The sequence below is a fragment of the Bidens hawaiensis genome, unplaced genomic scaffold, assembly GCF_021521415.1.
Source record: "Bidens hawaiensis isolate Kalapana, Puna unplaced genomic scaffold, B.hawaiensis_p1.1 tig00006484_1, whole genome shotgun sequence".
Lineage (NCBI taxonomy): Eukaryota > Viridiplantae > Streptophyta > Magnoliopsida > Asterales > Asteraceae > Bidens > Bidens hawaiensis.
Window position 1 is genome coordinate 366,447 of NW_027491435.1, and position 21,334 is coordinate 387,780.

General features: G+C 32.0%; 1 pseudogene; it reads right to left on the minus strand.

Annotated features, from left to right (window-relative positions):
• Positions 1-4,000: 4,000 nt before the first annotated feature.
• LOC143632585 (L-type lectin-domain containing receptor kinase IX.1 pseudogene) lies at positions 4,001-5,746 on the minus strand (annotated as a pseudogene).
• Between the last annotated feature and the right edge of the window lie 15,588 nt (positions 5,747-21,334).

A 21,334-nucleotide genomic window follows, 5' to 3' on the forward strand; every position in this document is an offset into this window, starting at 1 on the left:
TCATAAAAGAAAATTTTACTCATAGAGAACTAAATGCGTTGGAAAACACTTAGAATTAACTAGTACACAATACCATAGTGAATTTTACATTGTTTTTCGATAACTTATTGTTGATTAATATACTAGGCGTACTTGGTGATTTCTAGCATAGTGCAAGCTCATTGATTAATCTTTCATATACATATTGCATACGGACTGAGGTGAGGTTCGTGCAGCCCCTTTTTACTTAAACTTTTTGGGCTGGATACATGCTGGTTTTACTTATGGTGTGATATTTATCAAGAAGTGTTTTATTGCTAAATTTTGTCCCAACTTTTACACAATCATTAGCCCAAGGGGATGGGCCAGAGACTTGTATGGGTGTACTATTTGGGAGACCCCCACGCACAGTGACCCTATGTTGGGTAAACCACACTGAGATCTGCGGATCGTTGCGGCATATAACCTACGTGTTTGATTATTGCTTTTAGCAGGGTGATAGTCCGGGACGGTTTAACTTCTATTATGAGTTGGGGATACTTATGCTAGTTGCAGGTTTGATTGTGGACTTGATTGATGTGCACCATGCTTTATACTTACATACACACAAACTTGCGCGCTTTTATAAATGAACTGTTTTATGTGTATGTGAGCTAAACTCACGAACTCACCAACATTTTAGTTGACACTTTTTAGCATGTATTCAGGTACCTAGTGGATAGTGATTTGTATTAACATTGTAACGAGCATGACTAATGATAGAGGCGTAAGTCGAGCAAGAACAAAGAAGATTATATGCCAATGAGATTAGTAGAACCCAACACGGATTGCAGCAGTGTCAGAGAAGAGAAGAGATAGTTGTGTAGTTACACCTTTTCATAAATATTTAGTACAAATATTGTAACTTATCTTTATCATTAATATTCCGTTGCTTACATATTGTCCAATTTGTCCTTGAAACTCCCAGCCCCTATTGGCAGGGTGTGACAATACCAGTTGAGTGCAAAGTCAATTTTGAAAATACTTTAATTTTTAATTTTGTTAATACTTTTAATTTTTAACTGAAATTTATTTGTTATAAGATATGCACATGATATGTGCAGTAGACTTTTAAAAGTCATATGATCTAGGGGCTTTATTCATATGCCCCTCCATAAAACAAATTTAGAGAAATTCTAATTTGACTCCTTGTGATATATCGGCGGGAGATAGATTAGCCCCTAAAAACTAATTTGCGCATATGGACGTTTGTCATATTTGGACAATCTGTGCCCTTCCGTCATTTATTTCCGTTAATGACCGTTGAGAAGGAGGGTGTTTTAGAATTTTACAAAAAGAAAATTGGCCGCTCAGTCTGTGCCCTTCTGATTATTATATTTTTCAAAAGCTTGAAAAAACCAGCTTGTCGGGAAAAATGGTAGTCCGATAACCGGGTATTTTCTTCTTCCTCCTTCCTCCCTACGACTCCCCCCATTCCCCACCACAACTTCTTCCCCTCCTTCCTTCTTTTCCATACCCCTCTCAACTTCCTTCCTTCCTCCCCACACCAACCACTATATATATATATATATATATATATATATATATATATATATATATATATATATATATATATACACTTCACCGGAGTATATATATATATACTTCCATCGTTGGCCAAATTCTTCTCAACTTCCTCCCCGTCGACCGTAGCCACCATCCACCGTCGCTCCTTCTCGACACCCGGCTTCTCCCCGCCGCTTCTTCCCGTCGCTTCTCGGCACCCGGTTCTCCCCGTCGCACCTTCTTCTTCCCGTCACTACAATGGTTCTCACCATCAACCTGAGCTTCAATCAGGCCGTGTTTGGAGTGCAAATTGAAGTCAATCTCCGATTCCGGGTCCGGAATCGGGAAATATGGGCTCGTGTTATGGCCACATTTGCGGGTCAAAACACAATTAATTTCAACCGGACGTGGCACTTTTGACCGGTTCTCCGTCGCCTACCTTCGTAAAAACCCGAAGTTTATAATTCGGGTGAAAAGTTATTAGTATGTTATGTATGTAAAATCCCGAAGTTTATAATTCGGGTATTTTGATATATGTATTTTGTGTTCATGTTATATATATAAAAAATTGTTTGTCTTCATTGTGTTGCGGTTGGGGTTCGGGTTCGGGTTGTTTCGGGTTATATTATAGCTAAAAAAGGGCCGTTTGGGTTTGTTTCGGGTTAAAAGTTTGTTAAAAAACGGGCTGTTTGGGTTGTTTCGGGTTAAAAGTTTGTTAAAAAACGGGTCGTTTTGGTTGTTTCGGGTTTAAAGTTTGTTAAAAAAAACGGGCCGTTTTGGTTGTTTCGGTTATATTTTAGCTAAAAAAACGGCTCGTTTTTGGTTGTTTTGGCTTGTATTTTGGCTAAAAAACGGGCCGTTTTGGTTGTTTCGGGTTAAAAGTTTGTTGAAAAATGGGCCGTTTGGGTTGTTTCGGGTTATATTTGAGCTAAAAAACGGCCCGTTTTGGGTTGTTTCGGGTTATGTTTTTGCTAAAAAACGGTTCGTTTTGGTTGTTTCGGGTTTAAAGTTAACCCGAAACAACCAAAGCGGCCCGTTTTTTAACAAACTTTAAACCCGAAATAACCCAAACGGCCCGTTTTTTTAGCTAAAATATAACCCGAAACAACCAAAACGAACCATTTTTTAACAAACTTTTAACCCGAAACAACCAAAACGGCCCGTTTTTTAGCTAAAATACAAGCCAAAACAACCAAAAACAAGCCGTTTTTTTAGCTAAAATATAACCCGAAACAACCTAAACGGCCCGTTTTTAGGTGGTTTCGGGTTTACATTTTGCTAAAAAACGGTTCGTTTTGGTTGTTTCGGGTTTAAATTTTGCTAAAAATCGGTTCGTTGTGGTGGTTTCGGGTTTAAATTTTGCTCAAAAACGGTTCGTTTTGTTTGTTTCGGGTTCGTTTGGATGATATATATGATTATGATGGTAAACAAACATCACACATTAATGTTAAGAAGGTATATATAATTCATATTGTATATTTATAACACATGTTGGCTTACTTTAAATGGTTAGTGTTGTTGGTGTTAAAGCGCAGGTCGGGGGTTCAAACCCCACTCCACACGATATATTATAGAATTATTAGTTTTAAATTAATTATAGGCTTAGGGGTAAATTGGTAATTTCAACATTTTATGGTCAGTCAACTAACGGTCAACATGACGGAAGGGCACAGATTGTCCCGCCCAAATATGAAATACGTCCATAATGCGCAAATTAGTTTTCAGGGGCTAAACCATCTTCCGCCGATATATCACAAGGAGTCAAATTAGAATTTTCTCTTCAGTTTTCTTAATGAACATTTTTTAATTATAAAATTGCTCGACTATTTTAATATATTTTAATTAGGAAATTAAATATTAAGTGATATCACGTAAGGCCATAAAATAGCTAAATTAATTAAAACATATAAAGCAGTGATCAACATAATTTATATATACATGATATGATTTGCTAACATTAAACAGTGTTATATAACATGTTATATATCGTGAATAACGTTACGTTGTCAACGTTTCTCACATATGTTTTCTCTGTGTTTGATGTTGCACTTTAGAAAACTTAGCTATCCAATTAATAGCACATTTAGCCATTTTTAACATCCCAACGCCATAAGCAATCCAATTTAAAAAAAAAAAACTCATGTATTGCATGGGTTGAATAAACAATTATTGAGAACTAACCATGCCCTTTAATACCACCTATCTATTTTATTATTTAACATATTGTAATTTTACTTTCAAATTATTCAACCAAATTAAAATTTAAAAAGTTTTATACATCACTCATAAAAAACAACTAGTTTTTTTACCCGTGCTATGCGGCAGGGCGTGAAATTTATAAGTTGCGGCTTTTGTTAGTTACTACGTAAGAATACCGTGGACTATTCTTGCACACGAAAATGTTTAATATTTTACATGTTATTTGTTTGAGAAACAAAAGCAGATGTAATATATATTTTACATGTGAACATTCTTGTTTAAATTCAACATGTTTGCTATGACTCGCGTAATGTTCATACAACAACTTATTCATATGAAATTATATGTGAGAAAAATTCAGATGTATATCCAAAATACAAAATTGTTGTGAGCTTTACACAAACATGCAAAAGGAAGCAAGATTCGAATTTGCAGCATTATAACCAATAATCTAGATACTTTATTGCTTTGAATATAACAATGATATGGGTTGGGATGAAGAATTTGTTAACGGTTTACCTTGCCTTGATGATTTATGAGCGTTAAGAGGTTTTGATTCATATTGACCAATAGAAGAGAAATCTGATAGTGAAGACACTAGCGGCTCCATATAAGATGCCACCGGCTTCTTTGAGGGTAGTAAAGGTAGAGAAGCCTCCGAGTTCAGTACTTTAATGGCTTGTCTCATCGATGGACGAAATTTTGAGTCGGGGTGCACACACCATAATCCAACGATCATTAAACGAGTGATTTCTTCTTCCTCTTTTTCATACTCTACCCCGAGACTCGGATCAACGGCTTCTAAAAGATTGTCATTCCCGTAGAGCTCCCAAACCCACTCTAATAACATTATTTGTTTTTCTTGATCAGCCTTGTAGTCAATAACTTTTCGCCCACAAGCTATTTCCAATGCTACAACTCCAAAGCTAAAAACATCGGATTCCTTCGTTGCTCTGCCAGTGACTACACATTCCGGAGCCATATAGCCCAAGGTTCCAGCCAACACTGTTGTTTGGGAGCCTTTCTCATGGTCGACCAACTTAGCTAGACCGAAATCACCAAGTTTCGTATTGAAGTTTGAGTCCAGCATCACATTACTCGATTTGATATCTCTATGCAAAACACATTGCTCCCATTCTTCATGCAAGTATAGCAAAGCGGAAGCCAAACCATGGGCTATTTTGTACCTTGTATTCCATTTCAACAAGCTCTTTCCCTTGAATAGATGTAGATCCAAGCTTCCGTTTTCCATGTATTCATAAGCAAGCAGGAGTTCTCCTTTATCATGGCACCAACCAATGAGTTGCACCAAATTTTTGTGCCTCAGTCGGCTAATGATCTTTACTTCCGATGCATACTCTTTGATCCCTTGTTTGGAAGTCTTTGACACCCTTTTGACCGCGACATACGCCCCAAAATCTTCAAGAAATCCTTTGTAAACTCCTCCAAAACCGCCCTCTCCAAGCTTCTCGTTCTCTGCAAATTCAGAAGTTGACCGAGCTAATTGTTGGTAAGAAAACCTTCTAGGCCTAGATGCTTCTTTTTCGAATTCATTGTTCATATCCAAAAGTCCAAGTTCCTCTACTTCATCACCATTGTTTTTCTTGCTCCTCCACAAAAAATATGCTAGTATAGCCAAACCAGTAACTAGAACCAACGTTCCAGCTGTTAATACCATTATACGCAACATATTGTTTTGACCGCTGTTTCGGTTAACCTTAATTTCAGTACTATTAAAACTCCAAGATATTACATTGTGTTCTCCAAACACATTTCCAGTTGAAGCAGAAAACCCAAACATTACCCATTCAGGCAACACTTGCCTTAGATCAATGGTGTACGTCGCTCGACCAGCTAACCAGACTGAACCCTGGGTCAACTGGATTCCATCATCAGGGGTATAGGCTGCGTCACCTGACAATATTATGTCATGGGAATTGTTTGGAAAATTACTTGTGAAATTGAAAGTAATTGAAGCCGCATAAGGGATTAAAGCAAGAAAGAAGCTAGCTAAGATAGACATGAGTCTGCTCGAAACTTGCTAAAATGGCTTGAGTTTCTTAATTTGATAGATTGGTAGTTGTGCTTGGCAAATAACATGACGAATTTTTTGAGTTTTCAATCAACTTCCATGTAAAAAGTCATACAAAGACTTTCAGTCAACCTGTTCATATTTTAAGTTTGACTTCTATGAACACATTATTGACTTGTTCATTTGATTTTGGTCTTCGACGAAAGATATTTTAAATCAATCAACTGTCGGGGAGATCGATTTCCGTTTACCGGGGACGGCTTAAATAAATCAGATTTGAATCTCCGACGAGAGAGGGTATCTTTTTCTTGATGGTTATCATCATCTTTCAGATCTAATTTAAAATGAATAACAGGGGAATGGTGGGTGCGATGTGGACTGTGGTATATATTAAAGATTATTATTAGGCTAATATAATAATTTAATGAGTAATATTAGATGGTTATCATCTTTCAATGTGAAAAATGAACCAGTTGTTGATAATGTCAACCAAAAAATGAAAGATTTTTTTATGTGAAAAATAAATATTTAGATAAATTTTATGAGTAAATGAATGAAATTGTGCTTAATCAAAAGATAAATGATGGACCGCTCGAACATGAATTGACTCGTATTCCATCTATTATTTAATTTAAGTTGATGTATGCCTTTTTATTTTAAGTTAATGTATGTTTTTTCTGTTTAAAATTTATTTATAATACTTTATTTTTGTAACATCCCAAAATTTCTAAAATAATAGTAAATATATTATTTACTTGCGATGGAATATTTACTTATATTAGTAGATAGATAATTAAAGGGATATGGGTAATGGACTTGGATTAGAAAGGAATGAAGATAGATCATGGGCTCAAACCGATGACTCATAATATATAAGCCATAACCATCCCCTAATCCATTCATTTTCACTCATTCCATACACCACCCAAAACACACACTTAGCTCCTCTCATCCTACTTTCTCTCTCTAGCCGAAATCACCAAGAAGAACCGATCCCGACCCGAGGTAATGATAGTATGATATTATATGAACCCAAAACCGTTAGATCTAGTTGCGAAACGACGAGCCGACACCTTAAACCGTTAAAGTCACGAGATTCGGATGGAATCGGGTATAAACCGATCAAAAGATGAGCTTAGGAATCACCCTAGCTTAGATCTGGATCGAACGGGACGAAAAACGGTGAAAACGGTGGAGAAACAAGCGAGATCTCGCTTTTCCGGTGAGATCCCGTTTTTCCGGCAAATGTGGTGCCGGAAAGGCGGCGCCAGAGCAGTGGGGATGTCAGAGAATGTCTCTGACCTAACCCTAATTCGTTAGAGGGGGGCTAACGAATGGGCTTTAGTTTGTTAGCGGGGAGATGACGAATTAAACTCAATTCGTTATGTTAATTCGTTAAGGAATGAATAACGAACTAACCCCAGTTCGCTATGTCAATTTGTTAACGGAGAATAACCAACTAGCTCTAATTCATTAAACAATTCGTTACGGCAATTCGCTTAGGAAAAGGCCATTCATTAAGTGAGGGATAGATGAACCCCATTCGTTATAGGGTTCATTCGTTAACCAGACCAAACGAAAGAGACCAATTCATTATGATGACCAGTTCGTTATAAGGTCCAATTCATGATGAGGACTGGTTCGTTATCTGGTCCAATTCGTTAAGAACAGGGTAACGAACTAGGAGTTTGACAGAATGACAGAAATGGTCCCTAGACTTAGAATAAAGGGTTTAATTACATAATAGCCCTTGAACGTTATCAATTTAAGAAAAATACCTTTAAAGGTTAACATGTAACGATTAACTAACCGGTAAAGATTCAATGAAGTAAAACCGGCTTAGACGATTAAGACTAAATAACCAAACGGTTAGGAATGGTTAGTGCGGTATTTGATATTGTGTTTATTAAACAATCAATCGTGCACAGCTCAAGAAATGAATAACTATTAACGGCAAACGTAACTACAATCAGGTGAGTTTCTAGCCCCACTTCCTTGTTATGTTTTCGGGGCTGTGTGCATACTCGATGTGAAGTGTGAATACACTTACCTTAAGTTGTAAGTGTATACTATAATGTTTGATATGATATAAATATATATATATAAATAGATGTTATAAATAGATGTCTGTCGATGCGTGAACGATCTTCGGATATTGCACGTACTGACAGGGAAATTAATGTTTGTCGGTGCGTGAACGGTCTCCGGATATTGCACATATCGCCAAGGAGTGTGATTGCTAAGTGGTTATAACTGTGTGTGTATATATTATGATGCAACTTGCTTTTTATGTAATGATGAACTGATAGTGAGTGTGTTATAGATAAGTAGATGTAGAGTGTGATAGAAGTGGATAGGGGTTTAGTAACGGTGTTAGTGGCATGACAATAGTACGTGGTAGGGTGAGCCTATACGTGCCTTTGTTATTAAAGTGGCATAACGTGAGTGCGTGGTAGGGCAAGCCTGTACGTGCCTACGTTATTAAGTGGCATGACGATAGTACGTGGGAGGGTAAGCCTCTATGTGCCTTCGTTAAATAAGTGGCAATACGTAAGTACGTGGGAGGGCAAGCCTCAATGTGCTTCCGTAAATAAGTGGCTAAGCTGTAGGGGTAAATAAGAGGTTAGTGGTGAGGTGAGCAGGTTATATAGACGACTATGTGTCTTCGGACACGTATATAAATGCACGTAGTGGTTGTATGGTAAGTTGCTTGATTAACTAGAACTCACTCAGCGTAGCTGACTTTTAGTATGCACATAGGTGATCATACTAAAAAGCTAGCATGAGGATGGCACATGGCATGTATTGAACGGCTGGCATCTGAAGACGAAAGAATGGTGTTTTAAATATGATGTTTTAAGTTGGTTTAAAGAAAAGATTAAATGTTTTTTAATGAATGATTGAAGTTAACATTTCCGCGAAAAGTTTTAATTAACTCTGACTGTAGAACTGTGTATATGAGTAAATCCGACGTTAAAGTAGGGCTACCGGGTTCGGGGCCTTACAATTTTTTATTTTTATATATTTTAAATACATATTCTAATATATAAATATATAAGAAATATAAAAATTTAGTTTGTTATAATAGTTATTTGATTAAATATAAAATTAATTATAGGAGTAGGTGATGATGTGGCGGTTTGTGAAAGTTTGTTGTTGTGGTAGAATTTGAGATTTTTGAGAAAAGTTTGAAATCTGACGTGGCGCTAATGTGGCGGTTTGTTGTTGTGGATGCTCTAATTGAATTCGTCAGAGATGCGACATATTGAGTTGTTTTTTCTATTGATTATTCAAAAGATCTTTCAATCCTTGTTTATAATTCACAAATATATAAAAACCGTGGACGCACATAGTGGATTGTGGCGGCACCTTCAATTCTTCAACCACCAACACCATAATTCAGAGTTGCAACTCTATTTTCTTCACCCATTGTTTGTAGTTAGAGTCAAGTATTCAAATTAAGGAAGGATGAATCAACCATGCGCGAGTTCGATCTAGCGTTATGGTTTTCAACACATATAAAATATGATAATGATAGAACTAGGTTACATATATGTATTAAAATAATTAATGAATATGAAGTTGATGATGCACTGGTTTCATATATGTAATCAAGACGAAGATGATGAACCGGTTAGGCGGTTACATATATGTGATGATGTACCGGTTACATACATGTAATCAAGACGGAAATGATGATGATGAACTGGTTACATATATGTATATGGTTATCATGAAGATTCTGTGTATATGTATATTAACTATAGTTATATGTTTGAATTTCGTATTAGACGGCTTTACCAATATATTTGACCAATTTACTATAAAAATGGAATTTTTATAGAATTTTTAAGATATTTGACCAATTTAATATGTCTTTATTATAGTTTTTTAATTACCGTGTTTTAATTAAGGTAACCAATAAATTATTATTATTATCATTAATTAATTAATGTATTTACGTTTTTATAAAGATTCTTATAATAAGTGTTTTAGTTAGGTTAACAAAAAATTAATTATTAATTAATTATTTCTGTTTCTATTGAAATTTCTATATTTTTCATGTTTTTATTAAGGTAAACAAAAATTAATTATTAGCTAATGTATTTTTGTTTTTTATACAATCCTATAAATCCGTATTTTAAACTTTTAATTAAGGTCACCAAAACATGTTTAAAGTTATTGAACAATAAGTATGATCTATAAGTTTATGAAGTTACGAGTGGATATTAGCTATAAGTGAAGCAATAACATTTTGTCTTTTTAAATTTTGATGATAGTCTACAGATGAAAGAATGGGAAAAGACGCATGGTATCAATGATCCCAAACCCAGAAACTTTAATTCTTATTCACTAAATGGTGATTTTAAATGTTTGTTTTTTTTAGTTTAGTTTAGTTTAACACTTTTTGATGTTTGTATCTTAATTTTTTCTTAATATTCATAACACATTTAAACATGATTAAATACGAAATTTGACCAATTAGCAACAAACTTTTAAAGCTTTCTATACTCTTCAACCTCAGCAAACCTTTTCATTTTCTTATATTTGACCATTTTTTAATTATGCCTAAATGTTAAAATTAATGTTTAAAATAAACACATCATTTTTTTATTTCAAAAATAATAAAACTTTTCATATTTTTGGAAGTTGACTAATTAACCAATTTGATTTTAAAATTTTTATAATTATGTCGAAATTATCTATTAAAGTACAACTATACTAAATATTTTTTTTGGAAATTTACTAATTTTTTTTATTCATAAAACTGAACCATAGCTTTGGATTTAATAGATCTAACTACAAAGTTATTGAATGTCTCTTATATAAAAGTTAAAATAAAAATTATTTTATAATAATTTGTATATTTATTGATTACAGTTTTATATAATTATATGTTTTTGTTCATATACAAAGCATGTGTGTATGTTTTAACTTCATTCAAAATTTTATTAAAAAATACTATAATTATGATTTGTTAAATTCTAACATCTAATTATAGTAGTATCTCAATATCAACAAACATTGTTTGACCAATTCTCAATTACATCTAAAAGATTTTGATGATTTCCAATTATAGGAAAGTTTTCATTTTTTTTATTTGACCAATTTGTAATTATGTTTAAATTTCAAGATGCATGCCTAAAATAAACCACATATATTTTCGATAACATTTTATAATCATAGCTCATTGCCTCTTGAAACTAATAAAATTCAAATACGAGCCAGCCAGGAACAATATATAACGAAAAATTGGCTCAAAAGAAAGTGTATGAAGTATGTATATTTACTGAAACAAATATGACATTTTAAAGTTAAAAGTTAAACATTTTAATTAAAAAATTGAATTTTTTCTTGATGGTAAGTTACTAACTATATTTTTTTTTCCAATTTGACATTTGTTAGAAGTAATTCGAATTTGCAGCAGCCAAGTCCAAGAGACTCGCAATACAAAGTTTATAATTCATTTCAAAATTTATACTGTTTGGATAAATGAGACGAATGTTGTGGGTTATTAGTTTACTTGTAATAATCATCATCTTTAATTTTAATGATACATTCCAATCATTTATACATTTATTTATTTCCATTTTTAAGAATCGAATTTGACAACTCTTTTGTAGTTTTTAATAGTCTTCAATCTCAACAAAGTTTCCATCTTTTTTATTTGGACAATTTTTAATTACACATAAATGTCAAGATTATTGTATACAATTGAAAAAAGAATTATATAATGAAATTAATTTTAAATAAAGTAATGATGTTAAAGAATTTGAAACATAATTTACTGCAGATTGCAGTCATTTTAATAAAATTTTAATTAGGGAATGACTTCTATGTAATAAAATTAAAATTAACCGGTTTATTATTTTAATTATACTTAATTGGTGAAATTAGTAGAATAAAACTTTATTGGTTCGATTTAACTTAATACATTTAACTAAAAGGTATTTGAATCGAAATAAAACAAAAGTTTAATTACAAAATAATTTATAATAAAATATACCTTTCTTTATTTATTAATGTTGAAATGAAACTCATAATACCATAAGATTTTAGTTGTAATTTATTCAGGTTGCTATGATTTATTTTGTTTTTTATATTGTGAAGCAAAATGACTTTTTTTTTGTGAGATGTCGAAGAAGTTGATGGTGGGCTAATATGATGATTACATGTTCATGTCTTCGTTTGGTTTTTTAATTTAGGTGTATAGTAAGTTTGTGTAAGTATTAACTTTTTATGTACACAATCTAAATGTTTAATATGTTGGTTACAAACTTATGTTAAATATTTGTGTTGGTTTAATATGTTATGAAATTTTATGTTTGTCTATATTGATATGGTTGTTTCTATGTTTCAAACCATGTGTAACATGGGATACTATTATAAAATATATTGGTGGGTTAGATACTTTTACATAAATGAATATGAGATCATCTATGTCGATTCAAATTAGCCGATAGTCTGCATATCCAGTTGAGTAAGTTTTATTATTGTTGTTTCAAGTGTAATATTTCTAATTTTCATGTCTTTAATATCTCTGTGAACACCAAATATAAAAATCCTACAATTGTCACTAAAGTTAATAGTACTTGGTTTCCCGGTTTTCTATTTTTTCTATTTTGTGTATTAAAAATGCTTCATTAAGTCAGCAAAACTGAAAAATCATGCTATATAAAATTCTTTTTTTATATTTATGTTGTTCATCTTTTTCATATACTAACCATATTATATTCTATTATATATGTCTTCAAAATTAAAGAAAACGTAATTTTTGGTCAATCAACGTCTTCCAATAAGAGAGGTAATCCAAACGATTAGTCATTTTAATATTTTTTTAGTTACCCTTTGAATGTTTTTTAAGAATGCATTTTTTTTGTAAACGTGCAACTTCAACGCCAAGAGAACTACTTAATAGCATTTTGAACGGTAACATTTTATTTTAAACGTGTTAATATACTATATTGTATAAAAATATAATTTTGTTATTAACTAAAATATAGTAAATAAAAATTAATATGTTATTAACTAAAAATTAGGCACTTGTAACAGAAAATTATAAACGATTTTTAATATATTTATGATTAACTACATTATACCTTTTTGATAAACAAATTTTTAATAACATTGAATGTATGTTAACACATTTCTTTTTTCAATTTTGTTTTTTAGAAATGATACGAAACATAATTATCCAATACTATTTTATTTTCTTAAAACCAATTAAAATATATGTTTTAATTAAGATGTGTAGACGAATCAATTTATGTTAATTAGAGACGCAAAGATATTTCTCTATTATTTTTTTACTTATATTTGGTTAACTCAATTTATGTTGTTTCCATACTTTGCAACAAAATTCACGAATTTAGTTGTGGTCCATATAAAAAGTCAGTTTTTTGGTTTTTAAGTAAGATCATACAAATTATTTTTTTATATTATAATTTGAATTAAAATTTTCATAAACACATTATGCTAAATAAAATCAAAAAGACCAAAATTATTTTGACTCATAGATTGGTTCTAAAAGTCGGTGTGCCAATAATGTTACTATAGAATATGGATCAGAAGAGCGAATTGTGTGATGGAACTAGATTGGAAGTAATTAATTTGGGTAGGCGTTGTGTTGTAGTAATACTGGTTATCGCACTTATATAATTCGTTGTGTCTAACACTTTCAGATAAGAAACTTTCGTTTAAATTTAAGAAAAGATAGTTTTTTCCAGTTGTAGTCTGTTTTGCAATGACCATTAACAAAAGTCAGGGTCAATCTTTAGCAAGACTTGACATATATCATAGAGACCCGGTGTTTACACATAGACAACTCTATGTAGCTTTATCAAGAGCGAATAGTGGTGTTAAATTCTTATATTAAACAAGGAAGACAAAGTTACATATAAAGAATAAATATGGTTTATAAGGAAGTCTTTTTAGTAGCTTATTAATTTTACATTGTTAACTTTTGATTATGTTTTCGAAGATTGTAAATTTGAATGTCGTTTGAGTTTATCTTTGTATTTCACAATCATTGGTTTTCGTACTAATATTATTTACAACTTAAAGTATGTTGTCGTCCCGAATAACATATAACAACTTATGTTGTCCTTTCAAATGACATGTGTTTGTTCAAAAATTTCAATATTTCCACCCTGTAACATCCCGTTTCTCGTTTCCCGTTTTGGTTAATAAAATAATAATATTAGTGATTATGAGATGGGCTTGTGTTGGGTTAAATAAATATGGGTAATGGACTTGGGTTAATAAGGAAGAAAGACCATGGCTTAATCCCATGACCCATGATATATATATATATATATACCATAATTACCCCATAATCCATTCATTTCCACCCATTCTATACACCACCCAAAACACACGCTTAAGCTCTCTCTCATATTTCTCTCTCTCTAACCGTTATAGCAAGAAGAAACCAAGCATCGATCCGAGGTAATGATAGTATGATATTGTATGGATCCAAACCCGTTAGATCTAGTCGCGAAACGACGAGCCGACACCCTAAACTGTTAAAGTCACGAGATCCGGATGGAATCGGGTATAAACCGATTGAAAGATGAGCTTAGGGTTCACCCTAGCTCGGATCCGGATAGAACGGGATGAAAAACGATGAAAAACGGTGGAAAACGAGTGAGGTCTCGCTTTTCCGACGAGATCACGGTTTTCCCGGCGATGACGGCGCCGGAAAGACGACGTCTGCGATAGGGGAATGTTGGGGAATGTCAGAGAATGTTTCTGACCTAACTCTAGGCGCGTGTAACGAATTCGCTATGTAATTCGTTATGGAAAACTAACAAATGAGCCCTCATTCGTAGGTTCATTCGCTATGCCAATTCGTTAAGAAAGAATAACAAATTAGCCACATTCGTTAGTCATTCGTTAAGCGATTCGTTACGACGAACTAACCATTAATCCCTCATTCGTTAGGCTCATTCGCTAGGTAGTTCGTTTTAAAAGACCCTTTCGCTATGAAAGTTCATTCGTTATAGAGTTCATTCGTTAACCAGACCAAATGAATGAGTCCTTTCGTTATAACGGTCAATTCGTCATAAAGGTCAATTCGTTATAAAGGTTCAATTCGTTATAAAGGTCAATTCATTATAAAAGTCCATTCGTCAAGAAGTAACAAATGAGCGCCATTCGTTAAGGAACTGTATAACGAATTAGAGTTTGAAAGAGTGACAGAAAGGTCCCTGGACTTAGGATAGAATGATTTAATTACATAGAAGCCCTTGGACTTTATTAAATTAATGAAAGATACCTTAAAGGGTTAACGAGTTAACAATAAAATACTATTATAGAATTCCAATGGAAATTCTGTTAAGAACAGTTGATGAAAATAAAAATTTTCCAAGCTGACCTGACAGCTTAACCCTAGCCAGGGGCTCTGCCCCTTGGACCCCGCTAGGGGCTGCTGCCCCTAGAACCCCGTTGCCAGGGACGCTGCCCCAGACCCCGGTTCATTGAGGGTTATAATTAAACTAGAAACGCGATATGGGTAGTGATAGTTAACTGATTCGTGTAATTGTTATACAGTTAGTCGCACACAGCTAAAGAAAGAAATAACCATTAACAGTGAATGTAACAGAACGCGGGTGAGTTTCTAGCCCCACTTCCTTGTTATGTTTTCGAGGCTATGTGCATACTCAATGTGAACGTTAATACACTTACCTTAAATGGTAAGTGTATGTTATAATGATTAATGTCATAGCATGTATGAATGTTATGTATGAATGCTTGTCGGTACGTGAACGATCTTCGGATATCGCACGTATCGACAGGGAAAGTAATGTGTGGTATGCCTAGTATGAAAAATATATGTATGAAAGTACGTAATGAAATGAGTATGTACGAAAGTATGATTACAAAAAGAAAGGTGCGTATGGTTATAGGACGGATGGACGGTATGGTTAAAAGGGAATAGACCCTAATAATATCTGCGATTGTAGGGAACAGACCCTAATAATATCTGCGAAGATAGGGAACAGACCCTAATAATATCTGCGAATGTAGGGTACAGACCCTAATAATATCCGCGAAGGTTATAGGGCGCAATGCTCTTTAGAACGTATATGTAAGAATGGAAGTATGTATGAATGTAAGTATGTAAGGAAAGATGAAAATATGTGTCTTCGGATACGTATGTATGTATGTATGTATCTATGTATGTATGTATGTATGTATGTATGTGAATGTAATGAATGTTGCCTGATTAACTAGAACTCACTCAGCGTAGTTGTCTTTTAGTATGCACGTAGGTGAGTAGGATGAGGCAGCTAGCTTGAGGAGGTCACGTGGCAGATGAATAAAGAAGTTGTCATCTGAAGACTCAGTTGTTAATGTTTGAACTAAAAAGACAAGTTTTATATTATTTTAGATTAAGACTTATGTAATAATTGGTTGACTTTTAATATTATTTCGTGAAAGCTTTAATTCACTCTGATATTTAGAACTGTTTTTATGAGTAAATTCAACGCCAAAGTAGGCCATAGGGTTCGGGGCCTTACACACCCGTGTAGTACACGGATAAATAACCTAGTCTTTATTCTAAATTAGAAAAGAATAAAGAATAGGGCACTTAAGGAGTTATTAATGTAAAAATGATGGGTGCTAAAATATTGTTTTTTTCTATCGAATATGCCCTTATTCTACTTAAATAATCCCCTTCAATTTAATTTTATTTACTTAAATACCATTGCCTATATCAACCGTTGATCAAAACAATTAAAGGCGTGGATTAATTTAGTTAGTTTTCATTGAAAGTTATGGTTTTCAATGGAACCCTCTCACATATATATATATAAGGTGCAGTTAACGTAAAAAACAATAGTTTTGTGAGAAACATAAGAATAAATCTAAGCCATTGTATCTAGGATCTAGTGTTTGAGATTGGTAGTTTCTAAAAACCGTATAGTTTCCTATTTACATGGTATAGTGTCCTGTCTAGGTGGTGTGCTTTATTTTAAAGTCTTCTCACAAAACAATTATTTTTTGTTTGAACCCTTATATATATATATATATATATATATATATATATATATATATATATATATATATATATATATAAGGTACGGTTAACGTAAAAAACAATAGTTTTGTGATAAGCCTAAGAATAGATGTAGACCCTTGGATGTATGATCTAGTGGTTGAGATTGTTAGTTTCTAAAAGTTGTATAGTTTCATATTTACATGGTATAGTGTCCTATTTAGGTGGTGTACTTTATTTTAAATCAATCTCACACTTCTCACAAAATAATTGTTTTTTATTTGAAACATTTTCTATATATATATATATATATATATATATGTTTAAGTTCAAGAGAGAAATGAAATTACTGCGAGAAATGAATATGAGCCACTAGTTTTATTTTAAGTTTTAAAAACTTAAATATAAATGAAAAAGATATAAATACAACAATAAATGCACACTCTCTCTCCAATTAATACAACTAATATAATCATAATAAATCTCTCTCTAATTAATATATCTACATAATTTAGCTATTATAATTAAAAAGATAAAAGCATTAATTCAGTTTTATAATTTATTTATATTCTCTTCATTTTATCTAACAAAAATACAATTTATTCATATACTAGTTCTTTATATTAAAAAAACAATTTCTTTCCACTCAATTAATTAGCATATATCAACGCGTAATTTTTAACAATAAATATTAAAACATAATATATTTTTTTTTTCAATTGATATATCTAGAAAAAACTATTGTCATAAATAATAAAAAAATGCCATACAAATGTGTCAATTAAATATAAACAATAAATGTACAACCTACACAAAATTATATAACATACACTTGTTTTGAGCAATAAAAACGTACAACATACAAAAAAGCATACAACTTACATATTAAATTCGACATCAACAATTATATAAACTACACAAATATACACATATCCTACACGTGTGTAGGTTATATGTTTTTCGTATGTAGGTTATGTTTTCTTATTCTTAGAACAAGTGTGGGTTATATGTTAGTGTGTAGGTTGTATATTTCACATTTAATGCAAACATATATAGGAGAGGGTTTTGTATTATTTATTACAATGTAACTACGTGTTGATGGATATTGATAGGTTGAGTTGGAAGAAATTGGTTTTAAATAGAATTTTATTTTAATGTATGAATAAATTGTAATTGTTTAGGATGAAATTTTCGTGTGTAGGTTATATGTTTTTCGTGTGTAGGTTATATGTTTTCGTGTGCGTGTGTATTTTATTGATGATGAATTTTGTGTGTAGGTTATATGTTTTCTTATTCTCAGAACAAGTGTAGACTATATATTTTTGTGTAGGTTGTATTTTTTTGTTGATATTTAATGCTAACACATGTAAAATGGTTTTTTGTATTATTTATCACAATGTAACTACTTGTTGATGGATTTTATATATTGAGTTGGAAGAAATTTGGATAGAAAAGAAATTTTAACGTGTGAATAAATTATACTTGTGTAGGATAAAAATTTGGATAGAAAATAAATGAATTCTTAATATTTTTCAATTATGGTAATTTGATTAGTTATATTAATTGAATAAATATATTAACTGAAGAGAGAGATGCATTTATAGTTTCTTAATTAATCTTGAAACTTTTAAAACCTAAAATAAAACTAGTGGCTCATATTCAATTTTCGTATTAATTTCATTTCTCTCTTGAACCATCCTATATATATATATATAAAGTATATGCTAAAAACCCCCTCTAGTTACGAAAACTCTAATATGTGGCTCTTTTTAATGTAAGAGTTATTATAGTCATTAATAGTTTCAACATCATCTCAACCAAAAGAAGAAACATTTTTCCACACTTTCAAAAATGTCTTCCAAAGCCAAGAGAGTGTTAGATTTTTCCATGTTTCCTCCTTCCAAGAAACAGAATGAACATTCGATCAATTTCCGGTAACCCTACATCCGTACCCCTCACATTACTCAACAATTAGATAACTTCCCATGTTTCTGATCAAGATGTTGTAGTCCCAACCTCTCCTGTATACCAACCTACAGCTACGGTTTTATCTGATTATCCTCCTCCGCTGACTCATTATTGTAATAACTCGGTTTTTCCCAATTTATATTACCCGACCCGTTTTATGTTCGAGTAATTTTATCAATTAAAATTTGTCGCGTTTATCGAGTAAATATGATATAATTTATATTTGTTATATTTAACTTTGACAAATATACATTTGTAACCTCAAATCTAAACTTTAACCAATTTTCGTATCCATATCCAAACTACAGGGGCTATTTAGCAAATCTATGAATATATTGTTATGTTATAACAAAAACCATTTACCCAGTTACTCAAACCCGCACCATTTACCCGAGACCCGTTTATTGACCTGTTTAACAAACTTGAGCCTCAATTCTCGTCCTATACTTGGAAATTGAATCAAGGACGCGTTAATCTATCCATAATTGGCACACCGACACTCTTAATTAGGTATAATCAATCAATCATGATTCAAATTCCTTATTATTCGAACCGCCATTTAACCCATTTATTGTTATACGCGTTAACAAACATCATAATGTAATTAATCACACAGATACAACCCTCAAGACGTCGCCGTCCTTGACCCCCTATCCGATTGAATTATATTTAGCCGTTGTGTGTTCGTTCATCACCATCGCCGGCCATGTTTCCGTCTGATTAACCCATCATATAGCATCTTGTGAGGTAATTAATTACATTGTTTTGTTCGCGTTATGATTATGAACCAAAGCCCTAACATCAGTTGAATTAACATTAACGGATTAAAAGAGATCTGATTTCTAGGGTTTGTTTAATCAAACTGTTAAGATCTCCAGGTGTTTTTAAATTCTGGAAATATGAACATTTGGGAGCAGAGGTCGCGGGTTTGATCCTTTGCACCCCGATTTTTTTAGATAATTTTTGTTAGTTTTCCTTTAGATCATTTAAATATGTATTATAGTAATCAATAGATAATCAATATTTTATTAAAATCGACATATTAACTCGTTGTCATCCCGAACTTTGATTATAACCATGAATATATGCATATATTTATATTTATGCATATATATGCATATGTATATGTATATATTAGTTATTAAAAATTTGATAAAGGTTTTTATTTATAAAAGTTTTGTTTATTTAAAATACATAACAAAATATATATGTATATATTTCAATACCATATTATTTTACATAATTATTCGGCAAGTATTTTATAAACCAAATTTATTTTTTTAAATATTTATATATACTATTTATTACAACTTTAACTAAAAGTAAAACTTATAAATAAAAGTCATTTATAAATGATTGTTTTTATATAAATTAATATATTAATTGATAAGTAATCATTATTTATAAACTTTATATAAATTATTAATTTACGAACACCCGTTCAATCTCGAACTCTTTATGTAAGTTATCAATATTTATTTGCTTAATTAGTTTACAAATATAAGTTTAGATGACTAAAAAGAATATAATAGTAACTTAATAGCTTTATAATTATCGAACTCGCTTATCCGATCAAGTTCATTAACTTAGCGTATCTTCGTATTCTTTTTTTTTCTTATTAGGCTTTGTCGTCAACGTGCGTGGCCCGCTTTCGTTATTTTTAGTGTTATCCATTCACTTTTGTTCGTCTATCGAGGTGAGTACCACATTCCCCTATTTTACTTCTTTTTCCACGTTTTGGGGACATATGCGTAAAACTTATATTTCTCATATATATACTTATACTCAAAACTACAACTATTGTCTTATGTGCTAACAACTTATACCTTACTTGTTTATGTGCTTACATGCTTTACGTGAACCGCATTCGGAGAGGTCCAACATAATCTCATCATAGTATATACGCCAGTCGTTATAGCCTTTGTGCTTCTCGACATCTCAGATATACTTGCTCATTTGGTTAATTTGTTATTCTCATATGACTTGTTGCAGCTACGTATTTTGTTATATATACTATATGTACAACTAAATTGGTGTGTTGCTCACTCAACATGTGTTGTTGACAAAATTCTATTTTAAACGCATATGTAGGTTATCGTAGAAATTTAATGCAGGTTGGTGAAGACTTAGTGAAGAATTTAAGTTAGAAATGATACGATCAAGAATTTAATTTGTAATTGTTGTTTGTTTAATAAGTTGTATTTTTGTACTTGAATTATTGAAATTATTAGATAGATATTGAAACTTATATTGTGCATGATAGTAACCTTGTGAGCTGTGACAATCAGTTCGCGCCCCGGCATTTCCGTCGTAGGTTGGGGTGTGACAGATTGGTATCAAAGCCGAAGGTTTAAGATAGGTCGTTAGAAATTGCCTTAGACACATGTTTAGGAGCCCTATACGTGCTTATCTGTTTGTCTTATGTGTTCAAAAATTAAATGTTTACAGCTTTCTTAGATAATTATCTAATGATTATTTATTATTGTATTATTATGCATACACACAATTCCGAAGCTATGTTTAACTCTCAAAATGTTTTATTACTCCGAGACTACGTCTCATTCTCAAAATATTTTTATAACTTCGAGGCTATGCCTCAATTTTATAAT